Genomic DNA, 12,579 nt, shown 5'->3' with positions numbered 1-12,579 from the left:
TTAGTTTTCCGAATTAATAAAATAAAATATGCACCTAAATAAACAAGGTATTTGTAAAGTAAATAATATATTTAACAACGCTACAAAGTTAAACGTGGGAGAGCCATGCTTCGGCACGAATGGGCCGGCTCGACCGGAGAAATACCACGTTCTCACAGAAAGCCGGCGTGAAACAGCACTTGCGCTGTGTTTCGTCGAGTGAGTGAGTTTACCGGAGGCCCAATCCCCTACCCTATTCCTCTCTCTTCCCTCCCCTATTCCCTTCCCTTCCTTACTATATTAACCTATTCCCTCTTAAAAGGCCGGCAACGCACTTGCAGCTCTTCTGATGCTGCGAGTGTCCATGGGCGACGGAAGTTGCTTTCCATCAGGTGACCCGTTTGCTCGTTTGCCCCCTTATTTCATAAAAAAAAAAAAAAAAAAAAAAAAAAAAAAAAAAACGCCTAGTAAATTACGGTGAAGTCTTAATTACAGTCAACTATTTAACTTCCTAACTTTTGCGAGGAGTTAGTGTTTAGATTTAACTTGAGACTGTTTGGACGTCACCTTTATCTTTAAAGGTTAAAATCTATTTTATTTTTATATAATATACACAGGGTGTAATTACAAAACTCAGTGATAATACCTACATCAGAGTGTGTATGTGTCCCTTACATAGAGTTAACTGTGAAAGTAGCAGCGCTAAATGAGCACATTTTTTGTGATTGGTATGGGCAACTGTCCGAGCGTTATGGATTTTCCCATACAAGAGTTAAGACTTAAGAAAGCTACTCTTGCAGTGCAATGTAAGAGTAAAACATACACATCCTAAAGTATTTTCATTTATCACATTGTTCTGTTACACCCTGTATATAAGCATAAATAAATTTATACAATGTACATATTCACATTAAAAATATTCCGTATTAATATAATAATAAAATAAGCAAGCATTGAAATAAAATATCTTTTAATCCCAGTTCAAATAAAATAAGCATGATTCACATAATATTTAATCATAGACTTATAATATTATAATGCATAAGCCTATTCATAATATTATGATATTATATTTTATTTAATGTACTTTACCGTTAAAGGCTTGCTTTTCTACTCAATAATATTGTGTATAGTGTGATATATCGCGGCTTCTAATAATAATTTTAAAGGTCTAATAATTACACAGATATTAAAAAACATTAGTTAAATATAATTGAAATCCTAAAGTGCATACTTATAAAATGTAAGTACAATTACTTTGTACAACATGCGTTAGTAAATAAGTATTTCTTGCAACCCCTAGCAAACAGTAATGTTTCCTAAAGAACAAGTAGTACGATATTATATAAAATTTAATTTCCGTTATAATAGTAATCAATTAAAGCAATACAATAAGTACACAATCATACAATACCCTTGCGTTGCCTGTGGATTTATGTGTAGTTAAAATGGCCGAGCATGCAGTTACATCAAATAAATGGAAATGCAACAATGTTTGTAGAACGAGTGAAGTTGTTGCAGTTTGAGAGCTTCGGCATGAATAGGCTGGCGGGTTAATAGGTTTATGAAAAACCAGACGAATTGGTCAATTTAAGGAATACCACGGTAAAACATAAAACTGACGAGAATTTGCATAATATTATTATGTGTTTTGCTAAGTTGGTGGGTTAGACTTACGCCAGGTTATATTTAGATGCTGAGCGCAAATAACAGGCCTCGCCCTTCTTATATTATAATATCAAGACATAACATGATAATATAAGATGAAAGACAAGCAACACGTCCCATTACAACTTTAAGTAAATATTTTTAGTAATAAATAATATCTTAATGACTTTGACACAGATATTTTAGATGCATAAAGGCTATTTCCAGTGATACTAGAGTGACCTAACTAATCGACTAGAAGACTTTTATATCATAAAATGTGATAAAAACACACCATTTAAATATCCGACATCGCACTCTACGACTAAAATTGCGAGCCAATAGGCTATCTGCCACTCGTCTGGCTATTTCGATAGGGCAATAAAAACCCACGTCCAACTTGATGAAGTGTTGTGAAGTGCTAACGGCCACGTACTCGCATACACCCTGTATTGCATCGGCCTTACGATAGTGAACTTTGTGACGGTGATATAAAGGTTATGTGAGGGCAAAATAATTTTGAATATAGCATTATCTAGTGTTTGTACTTTGTGACAGACACAAGATAAGTAGGGATGGGACTTACGATCAGAGTAATATGTAAAATAAATATTTTTTTTGCAAAAATATAAGAAAATAAGGGCAGAAACGAATACAATATACACACAGAAAATATTTTTTTTGACAGCGCATTCGCTGTCAAAAAAATAATTTTCTGTGTGTATATTGTATTTATTATATTAAAAGTATCACTTACTCTCTACATCTTCGTTAAAATTTCATTCATTCAAAATTCTGTCTGTAATATTTACTGCGACTATTAATCAACGTTAGAAAAGCACTTATTACAAAAATACTTTGAATTCTTAGAAAACTTGATATTAATTCTTACTCAAAATAGATACTGAGATGATTTTTGAGATATAATATTTTTCTAGTTTACATGAAATTTAAGTTTATTGCAATCAAAAAGTTTTCAAGATTTCCAGTTCCCTAGTTCACAATTATTTTGCCTCTAACTGCACTCTTATTCCCACCACATAAGTGCCACTTTCGTAGAATTGAAATAATTTTGGACTGCAGTATTCACTTGGTCACGAATGTATGTGCTTCAATAAAAGAACCTCCGAGAAAATTCTGTCAAGGACTAGACAAGAGAAAATAAATCACATTGTTTGAAATAGCGCACCAACCAAACTTAATTTGTTTCTTATTGGTTCAGCTTTTGTATAATGATAAGGGTGGACTAAAAGTCCATACTATTATTATAAATGCGAATGTGTATCTGTCTGACTTTTTATTACAGCAAAATTTATGATTACCGCGGGATATTTTTACGCGGTTGAAGTCGTGCGACTTTTCTATGTTGTAATAAGTGAAAATAGTGGCGAAAAAGGTAAAAAAGAATAAACGTCGATTCGTTTATCACGCCTCTCCTTAGTCCTTTCCCAGTATTAAGTCCTGGGAAAGGACATAGAATACTTTCTACTGTCTCCACACTAAATTACACCATTCGGCTGAGTGGTTTAAGCAGATACATAGATCGAGATAGATACAGCATGTGTATGTACTTCGCGTACCATATCGCGTTCCCAAACGACGAGCAATGCTCGTCTTTCGAAAGTCTTTTCTTTAGTCTACTGTCGGAATCGAACGTCAATCGGAATTTTAAAAAAGCCTAAATGCCTAAAAAAGCTTTAAAAAAGCCTAAATGCCTAAAAAAGCCTAAAAAGTGCCGTATTGAGCTGTAGAAATTCAAATAGAAACGTTGGCCTTGATAATGGACACCTTTTTTTATCATCGGTACGTCACAGTATGTAGTAAAAAGTGGCACGCTCGTTTTCATACAAATGGCGCGACATGCGGTATCTATCTTGATCTATGTCCGTGCTTAAACCGCTTAGCCGAATGATGTAATTTGGTGTGGAGACAGTAGAAAGTATGTCTGTGGGTTTAGCATGAAGACTGAAGAGGTAACAGACACCTGACACACGCACTTTCGTATTTATAAGATTAGTCCATACTAATTTACTTATAATTATAAATACAAAAGTGCGCGTAGTATACAATAGAATACCTACCATATAATAATTATGATAATAATTGTACCATAATATTAAAATGGAGTGCAATACAACATTAAGTTTTATAACTATCTATATATTAATACGTGAGCCAAAAACTTTGTATCCCTTTTGACGAAAAATGGGGAAAAGTAGGTGAATGAAATTTTGCATAGTTAGGTACCTATCTTATATATTTAAACGAGCAATTCTTGTATATAATATATATTTTTGGAATCTCGGATTCGGCTCCAACGATTTTCATGAAATTTAGTATATAGGGGGTTTCGGGGGCGATAAATCGATCTAGCTAGGCATTTTTAACAAATAAAACATTGTAAACTACAACACACACACTAGGAAAAATTACAGATTTTTGAGTGACAACTTGACATACGACTCTTTTATTTATGGTTGAAGTATGTTGATTGGATTTTTTTTATTGAATCTTAGATACTATTAGACAATGCTTACACGGCCAGTCTGAGATCAGCTGAGTCCCAGAGACAAAAGTTGAAAAAAATATGATAAAATCAATATTTTTTTACAAAATATAGGTAGTACTCCTAATGTCGTTGAAACTAAGGTCGATTTCGACCATTGGGCGATCTCTAGTACTATGAAAGACGCGATGCGCAAAAAGAAACATCACATTTGTAACCAGTAAACAACTCTAATTTCTAATGCCATACGTAATTAAATATTCAAAACAACAAACTATCTACATAGTTTGGCACCGAAGAGTATAATATAGAGGGTACAATCCCGAATACTCTGCCTCATAACGAATGCAGTGCCGCGTTAGTTTTAGTTTTAAACCGTATCACTCTCGCGGGCCTAATATATTCCGCTAACTTTTATCATCCTGCATAAATAATAATCATTCCGCTGAAAACTGGTTAATTTTTAATGGGGTCGCGCCTCTGGGAGTTAATCATTGATCATTTTAAATTATTAATTATGCTACAATTCGGTGAATTTACATAATACATTTTAATGTTTTACTAACAGCTCGAGAATAAAGTTTTTGGATTTAATATTTCAGAATACCGTGAAAGTGTGTTATTTATAAATTGTAATAAATAATGATTATTAATTTATATCTACGAATAAGTAATAAACAAATCATTAAATTTTATGTATCAGTTGCTAACAATAAGCCATGGCTCGGTCGTTTGCGTTGCCGTTGCCGTTTAGATGAATCAAAATTGTCTGTCTACGATTTCATCCGTATTTGGCTTTCCTATTTTACCGCGAAAAAAGTGCCGCGCCACGGCATCCATATCAATAATAACATAAATGTTAAAGTGTTTTGTCTATAACCTCTTCACGCCCAAACCGATTTTGCTGAAATGTAGTATGGAGATACTTTGAGTCCCGAGAAAGTACATAAGATACTTTTTATCCCGGAAAAATGGGTTCCTGTAGAATAAACAAATTTTAGCACAACGGAGTTGCAGGCGTCTAGTTACAATATAAAAGCCACCATTCTTAAAAAAGTATGGTTACAATTCTACGAGATTATTCTTCGGGCATCTTACTGAAATTATGGTCGCAGTTTGCCTTAAATACATTTTTGGGAATTCATGACACCCAATTTACCACACTCCCACACCGGTTTGGGCATCAGTGGCCGGTGAAACCAGGCTCCTGACTAGATACGCAAGAGTAATAGGTGTCCAAACATTGATCATGTCAATGATTAATTATTAACTTCTAGAAAACAAATTGTTTCTGACTGAAACAATTTGTTTTCTAGAAGCCCTAGAAAATCGCGTCACGATGTTATTTGTTGTAGAACGATAATAATTAATTACTAGAGAAAGCTTTCGCTATTTGTTACATAATGGAACTGATGTCTGCGATAGTCACTTTCAGATAAATAATCTGACAGGCGATAATAGTGTATTGTGTGTTTACATAAATACATCTTCAGGATGTAACAAAACTAAGTGATAATACTTTAAGGTGTTACTACATAGAGTTCGCTGTGAAAGTAGTAGCGCTGAAAGAGTTACATTTTTTTCACCTTCGTATGGAAAAATCTATGATGTCTGTCATTCCATTATTTTTAATGGAATGACAGACATCATAAATTTTTCCAAAGACTTTTGTCTGTCAAAAATTTGTATCTTCTTGTGTGGTAATGTTCATTTTTTGAGTTCATCATAAAAATTGTTTAGTAAAAAAGAGAACATAATAATAATAATATTATAATATTGCATATTATATTATATGCAATCAAATTGAGAAATCACCTGCTTTTTCAAGAAGTCGGTTTACAAAGATTTTGAGCCACTGGATGTATTATATCTATTCCCGAATATATTTAAACCGTTGGTCATTAGCAAAATCGAAATAGCATATTGGAATAATAGAAAACACGAGAGTTACATTTAACCGAAATAGTTACCTTATTGGGAGGCGAATTTAACCGGAGTTAAGTAATGAACGATCTGAAACAACTTGAGCGGGTTAAGAGCTTAACGGAGATTTAAAATGTTTGGAGTTTACAGCTCACGAGAAAACAATATTGATTTCTGCTATAAAGTGGTTTATTATTTTGGATTACTACAGATTTATTCATTATGGATCTACAGTAATTTAAAGATTTAATAAATCTATAGTATTGTTACGTGCTAGGGTTCGAAGGATTTGAAGAGAAAGACCTGCTGACTTTCTTGAAGATTTTATTCAACAGCACTAGATCCAACACTAAGCACTAGGTCTAAACACTAAGCACTATCACTATCCTAGGTCGTAGCCAAGTCGTAGGTTTCACTGGTTCACTCACTATTGATCACTTGTTTTCACTCTAAATTTGCCTTGAAAATCGCTTGAACTGAACTGAATCACTGGCCCGCCTTTCCTGCGGCCATTTATATAGGCCGAGGCGAGTCCTAGACAGTACCAGAACATTCCTTTCTAGAATGTACCCTATTCGCGTAAACAAGTGTGGAATATTTCTGGAAGCCTAATGCCATCTAGTGGGAAAGTATATAGGCTACTTTTGAAAAATGTACGGTTTCCGATATAAACGAATTTGGGTGCAACAGAGTTGCGGGCGCCATTTAGTGCAGTAAAAATGTGCCAAAAAAAACATCGAAGATGAAAAATATAAATTACGTATTGTTTTTCTTAAATGTTTAAAATTAGTTATTGGATTACTTCATCATCTAGATGAAGTAATCTGAAACATCGAGCTTTCAGTAGTTAACGTTGCTCAAATTTAATCCCGACTCTAAAATATTTTTGAGCCGTAGCCGGCAGGTGGTGAATTTTGTGGAAAATCAAATTATTGCCGGGAAATTCGTTTCCATTGCCATCAATTACTTTATGTTTTAGCGAGATATTTCATGGCGGGGTTTTTATGTGTAGCCCGACAGAGGTTTTTTATTATCTCTAATCCTAGTCTTTGATAGTATAATAAGGTAGAACTTAATTTTGTATTGCACACCGTTTTAATATGGTAGAATGAAAGATTACATTGTACATTATATAGATAAGATCCATCTGTAACTTCATTCTGGCAATAAATTAATTATGAACAGTATAACATTTTTCGCTGCTTTTGTTAGTTGATGTACTGTGTCATGTGTGTGCACGCAAACGTGCGGAAACGTACGCAGTCAAACCTACCGCGTCCTCTTTGTAGTTTTTGTAGTTTTGAAATTATGGTATTAATTAAATAATTATACACTTTTCTTGCCCTTATTCCACTTCATTATATTACATTTATTACAAAGTTATTATTTTACACGACGAATCGGGGGTCAGGTTTTGTCGAAACCAGTCGTGTAAAATTAATAACTTTGTAATAAATGTAATATAATAAAGTGGAATAAGTACAAGAAAAGTTTATAATTATTTAATTGAACATGAATTTCCACCAAGAAGTTGTAGTATATTCAATATCATAATAATATTATGGTATTAAGTAGAACTGTACATTATATTATTAATTAATCATGTAATTACTGAGTTATTATAGAGTGCGTCATAATATTTGTATGTCGCACTTTCCTAACTAAAACCACATAATATTTACCCTTTTTTACATTGTTGCAGAATTCATAAATTCTATATTCTTTTTCAATATATTTGATACACTTCCTGTGTTTTTAGTACACAAACCGCGCAGCACGCGACTGCAATAACAATAAATACTACATTTTACAACGTGTTCAAAAACTTTTACCCGGCTGTCGTCGTTTTGTTTAGTTACGATCGAAAATTCCATTTTAAAAATATAATGTTCACGTGATCGTAGATGTAATAGCTGATAGACTTCTGCCGCAGTTATGACACATGGTGTAACAAAACTAAGGGCTAGGCTACAATACTGCGTTGCGCCGTCGCATCGTATAAGTCTACGACGCCGCAAAACGCATCGTGAAAATTTCCGATTTAAAGAGTGCTATGCTTTATGAAATTTTTTGCGTCGCGACATCGCATCTCATTTATGCGCGATGTTGTTTTTGCGATACGATATTTGTGGCCTGACCCAAAGTGATAATAATATTGTACGGGCAAGCGTTCCACCGTCATGCCTTAGCCCATACTAAAATTTGCTCTTTCAGCATTGCTACCACTGAAATAAATCAAGATAGAACGGCTAAGCGGGTGGAGTACGCGTGTTTCAATCTTGCACAAGTGAGCAAGATTCGTTGAACGTTCATTTAGTCAGCGCGCACGTCTCGACTTGATTACACCGGAGCGGTTGTGCAAAAATGCCTCATTGTGCAGTGTCTAATTGTAAAAACAGAAATACGAAAGTGAATCGGTCAAAAGGAGTCTTTCTTTTCACGGGTAAGTTATTTTTTCTAACTAAATGCAAAGCAAAAATTGACACGATTGATTCGATAGCAACGCACGCGCGTCGCCGTTCTATCTTGATTTATTTCTGTGATTGCTACTTTCAATGTGAATTCTATACATGGGGCTTAGTAAAATATAATAATATTTTATTATAAAAAATCCATATCTTATTATTTGAAAACTAATCGCATCATAAAATGACTGCTTTCGACCAATAAGTTTTAATATCTGCGCGCCGAACAAATTCTATCATAAGAACACCAATACTTGGCACGGTGCCAACTTGCAGTTGATGTTCTAATGAACAACGAAAAGCACATACGACACGATATCTTACCTTGCCAACACGTTGCGATGCGACATCGCCATGTAAAAGTTCGAACAGTGCGACAGAATACGACGTATTGTGGTACGATTCTGCTTCGTCTTACTATAATAATAATTATTAATATGATGGTGGATGAAAATTGAAAAAACAATTATCAGTGTCACGATGCGACTTATGATATTTATAATGAATACTAATAATATTATATTTATCGAAAGATCTGTTTGAAGCTTACATTACACTATTTCGTATTATGAATAAAATACTTAAAACAATACATACAATAGTGAATAGGATAAATACTTACATCTAAGTTATTATTGTAAAAACCACCGGTTACGGTATTGCTAGCCATTGCGTAGGTTGTCGTATCTACTTATGACATACCGTCGTCGTATTGTGTGTAAGAACGATAATTCGATATCGTGGTAGTTGTCGTATCCGTGTCGTACGACAAATCGTCGTCGTATCGCTTCTAAGCGGTCAGAGGAGCAGGCGTGCAATAAAACAATTTACATTAAACTAGTAGGGGCTAGATAAAACTACAAAGCGGAGTATAATGAAACAAGCGCCGGCATTCACTCGAATACTTCCAACTTCACGACTATGATGGCCAATTTAAAGTTTGTCTTGTACAGCCTTTGTGCGGTCTATTGGGCCGTGTGTTTTGTTTTTGTTTCCTTTTTTGTAGGTGGGGTGGGTAAAGAAGGCTTAGTATTTACTTTGTCGAGTAATACAATCTTTTTTAATTGAATATACTCAATACTCATATTTAATCTAATTCTCTTGTCGTGATATTTGAGGATGATTGGCATGACAAACTTCCCTGAAAATGTTCGAGAGATTGTACTAAAATGTTGCTTGCTTATTAGTCGGTAAATATCTATTTTAATTCTAGAATTAATGTTGTAACATACCATATGGTGTGCAGCCCTGTAGGCCAACTACGAAACCGTACTGAGACTCAAATTAACAATAGAACGAGAATGCCGCGTCCTGCTCTAACAACGTCATTTCACGTTTGTTACAGTAGGACGCAGCATTCTCTTCCGATTATTTGAGTCTCAAAACAGTTTCATGGTACAAGCCCTGAATCGTAGTATCAAAGTTTTTGAGATGACATTAATAACGTCTCCATGACCAACGCATGACCAACGCCTGAAATAATAAGCGAGTTCAAGCAAATAATTATCAAAGTCTAGTAAAATAGCAACAGTACAAAGTAATAAATTATATTTCTGTTGTCTAGTACTCTTAATACCGAGTTCTTCGAGATCTTATCACGGGACTAAACTAACGTAGTGTAAAGCGTCCATAGATAAAACAATCATTATAACGTTGTATTTAAACCGAAATACACTTAGAACATTGAACGTACAATTGCTTTACGAACTCCGGGGTAAGTGAAACGCAAGACTCGTACTTAACTGCTCGGAGCGTTACGCCTAATTTATACAAAAGAAATAAACGTACAACGTAACTTAGTTACATGGGAAGGGCTGAACTGAAAGTCAACAAATTTAATTCAAAGAACAATTACTGATACATTTGTTTGTAAGTTTATACACATGCCTCCCGACTCACAATAATTATTGTGAGTCGGCATAAAACCAATTACAATTTTAACTTGGTGGCGTTCACCTATGTAATATTAAGCACCTATTTAAAATAAATAAAATTTTATTTTAAATTTTGTTACTCCCGCTAGAACTCGAGAACGGCTTAAAACGATTTAGCTAATTTTATCATCGAAATATATTGTTACGTGCTAGGGTTCGAAGGATTTGGAGAGAAAGACTTGCTGACTCTCTTGAAGACTTTATTCACAAACACTAGGTCGCACAAATCACTAGGTCCAAACACTAAGCATTATCACTGTCCTAGGTCGTAGCCAAGTCGTAGGTTCCACTATTATCACTTTTTGATCACTTGTTTCTCAGAGAAAGCAGGAAAACAGGAAAATGATTTTTCCTGTTTTCCTGCTTTTCTCTTGAAGTTTTTTTCTGATTTTTTTTTATAGACCTTAAGGAGCCCGAGACCTTTCCAACGAATGCAAAACCGTGGAAAACGGTTCGTGCGTTCTGGAATTATAGCGTCAGGAAGGAAAACCCGACTTATTTTTATAGATTAGAAAACATAGTAAATTAGTATAAGTATTCATAGAAGATATTTATAAAATTAATATTATTAATGCAAAAGTCTTCTGTTAAAACAGCTGAACTGTTTTATATAAAATTTTGTATGGAGGTACTTTTAGAGACAGGAAGGGACATAGGGTAGTATTTGTCACGCACGATAAACTAATTCAGGCAAATGTATAAGTATTCGTAGAAAGAATATATTCTAGAGAGTTTCATATCATTCTCAGAATAAAGGCTTTAATAATATCCGCAGATACAGTATTCTGGGACGGATGTATATAACAACACGCTTCGACTGTGATGGGCGATGGCCGACGTGACTGTTCAATATGGGTAGTGTGCGGTGCCTTTATAGCGAATAGCGATTGGTGCGTGTATAGACACGCACCAATCGCCATATCGAATTGGGATGAGGTCACGCCGAAACGAAACGTGGTAATATAGAGGCGAGTATCATCAGCCTTTCTCCGTCCAATGCTGGACTTGGTGGCACAAGCGACCGAAGTCGACACAAAATTAATTAAAATGCCAATTATGACCGAAGCTATAAGTTTCATATTGCTCTGCGCCACTGCTAAGCAGCATCGGCATGGGTCGTTAGACCGATGTCGGTCGAAAATGAAATTTATTGCCTAGTTCACAAAGTGGCATTCTATTAGAAATTTTGTCGCGGTTGATCGGAACGGTACCTTTAGGCCTCCTCCCAATGGATGGAGGTCGATAGCTCACACCATACTGATCTTGGATTCATATAAATTACGTGAATAATTTCATGAAAGGCCAGTGAAATATATTCCAAAAGTTAAAATCAACACGTAGTCTATATCAAATTCAGAATATAAATCAGGTTCAAAAAATCACCCCCGAATATAAATTGTTGTATCGGCAATATTTTAAAGACGAGTAAAAAAGTTCCCTGGAGTATCAAATTATGAACCCTTGCTTGAATAACAAGGATAACCGAAAATTATAATTAATAAACCTTATACATTTCTGTCGTAAGGATAGGTCCTGTAATACGTTGAAATGTAATTAGGGTCTACGGTGACTGTCTCAGTATGATAAAAATGTATATAATGAGTGTGTGCTTTGATACTATTCTAGAACAACATGCATTATACGTGGGAGAGCCATGCTTCGGCACGAATGGGCCGGCTCGACCGGAGAAATACCACGTTCTCACAGAAAACCGGCGTGAAACAGCGCTTGCGCTGTGTTTCGCCGAGTGAGTGAGTTTACCGGAGGCCCAATTCCCTTCCCTATTCCCTTCCCTTCCCATCCCTAACCTCCCCTATTACCCTATTCTCTCTTAAAAGGCCGGCAACGCACCTGTAGCTCTTCTGATGCTGCGAGTGTCCATGGGCGACGGAAGTTGCTTTCCATCAGGTGACCCGTTTGCTCGTTTGCCCCCTTTTTACATTAAAAAAAAATACACTAAGAAAGGTGTTGTAAAAAATAGTTCGTAACGGATCGGAACGGAAAAACGGAAAAATCAAGCAAAAATTTCAAATTCGAGAATATCTTTGATCTACACCAATAAAATAAACGAAAAAAAATGCTATCTCTGAAATTGAAGGTCCTATCATAAGTTCCTAAGGGCTTA

General features: G+C 35.1%; 1 protein-coding gene across 2 annotated transcripts in view; it reads right to left on the bottom strand.

Moving 5' to 3' along the window:
• Positions 1-12,579, bottom strand: part of LOC121734247 (zwei Ig domain protein zig-8-like) — a 235,949-nt gene that overhangs the window by 68,668 nt on the left and 154,702 nt on the right. The window lies entirely within an intron of this gene.

This window comes from Aricia agestis, chromosome 15 (genome assembly GCF_905147365.1).
Source record: "Aricia agestis chromosome 15, ilAriAges1.1, whole genome shotgun sequence".
Taxonomy (NCBI): Eukaryota; Metazoa; Arthropoda; class Insecta; order Lepidoptera; family Lycaenidae; genus Aricia; species Aricia agestis.
This window is presented reverse-complemented; position numbering and strand designations above follow the sequence as displayed.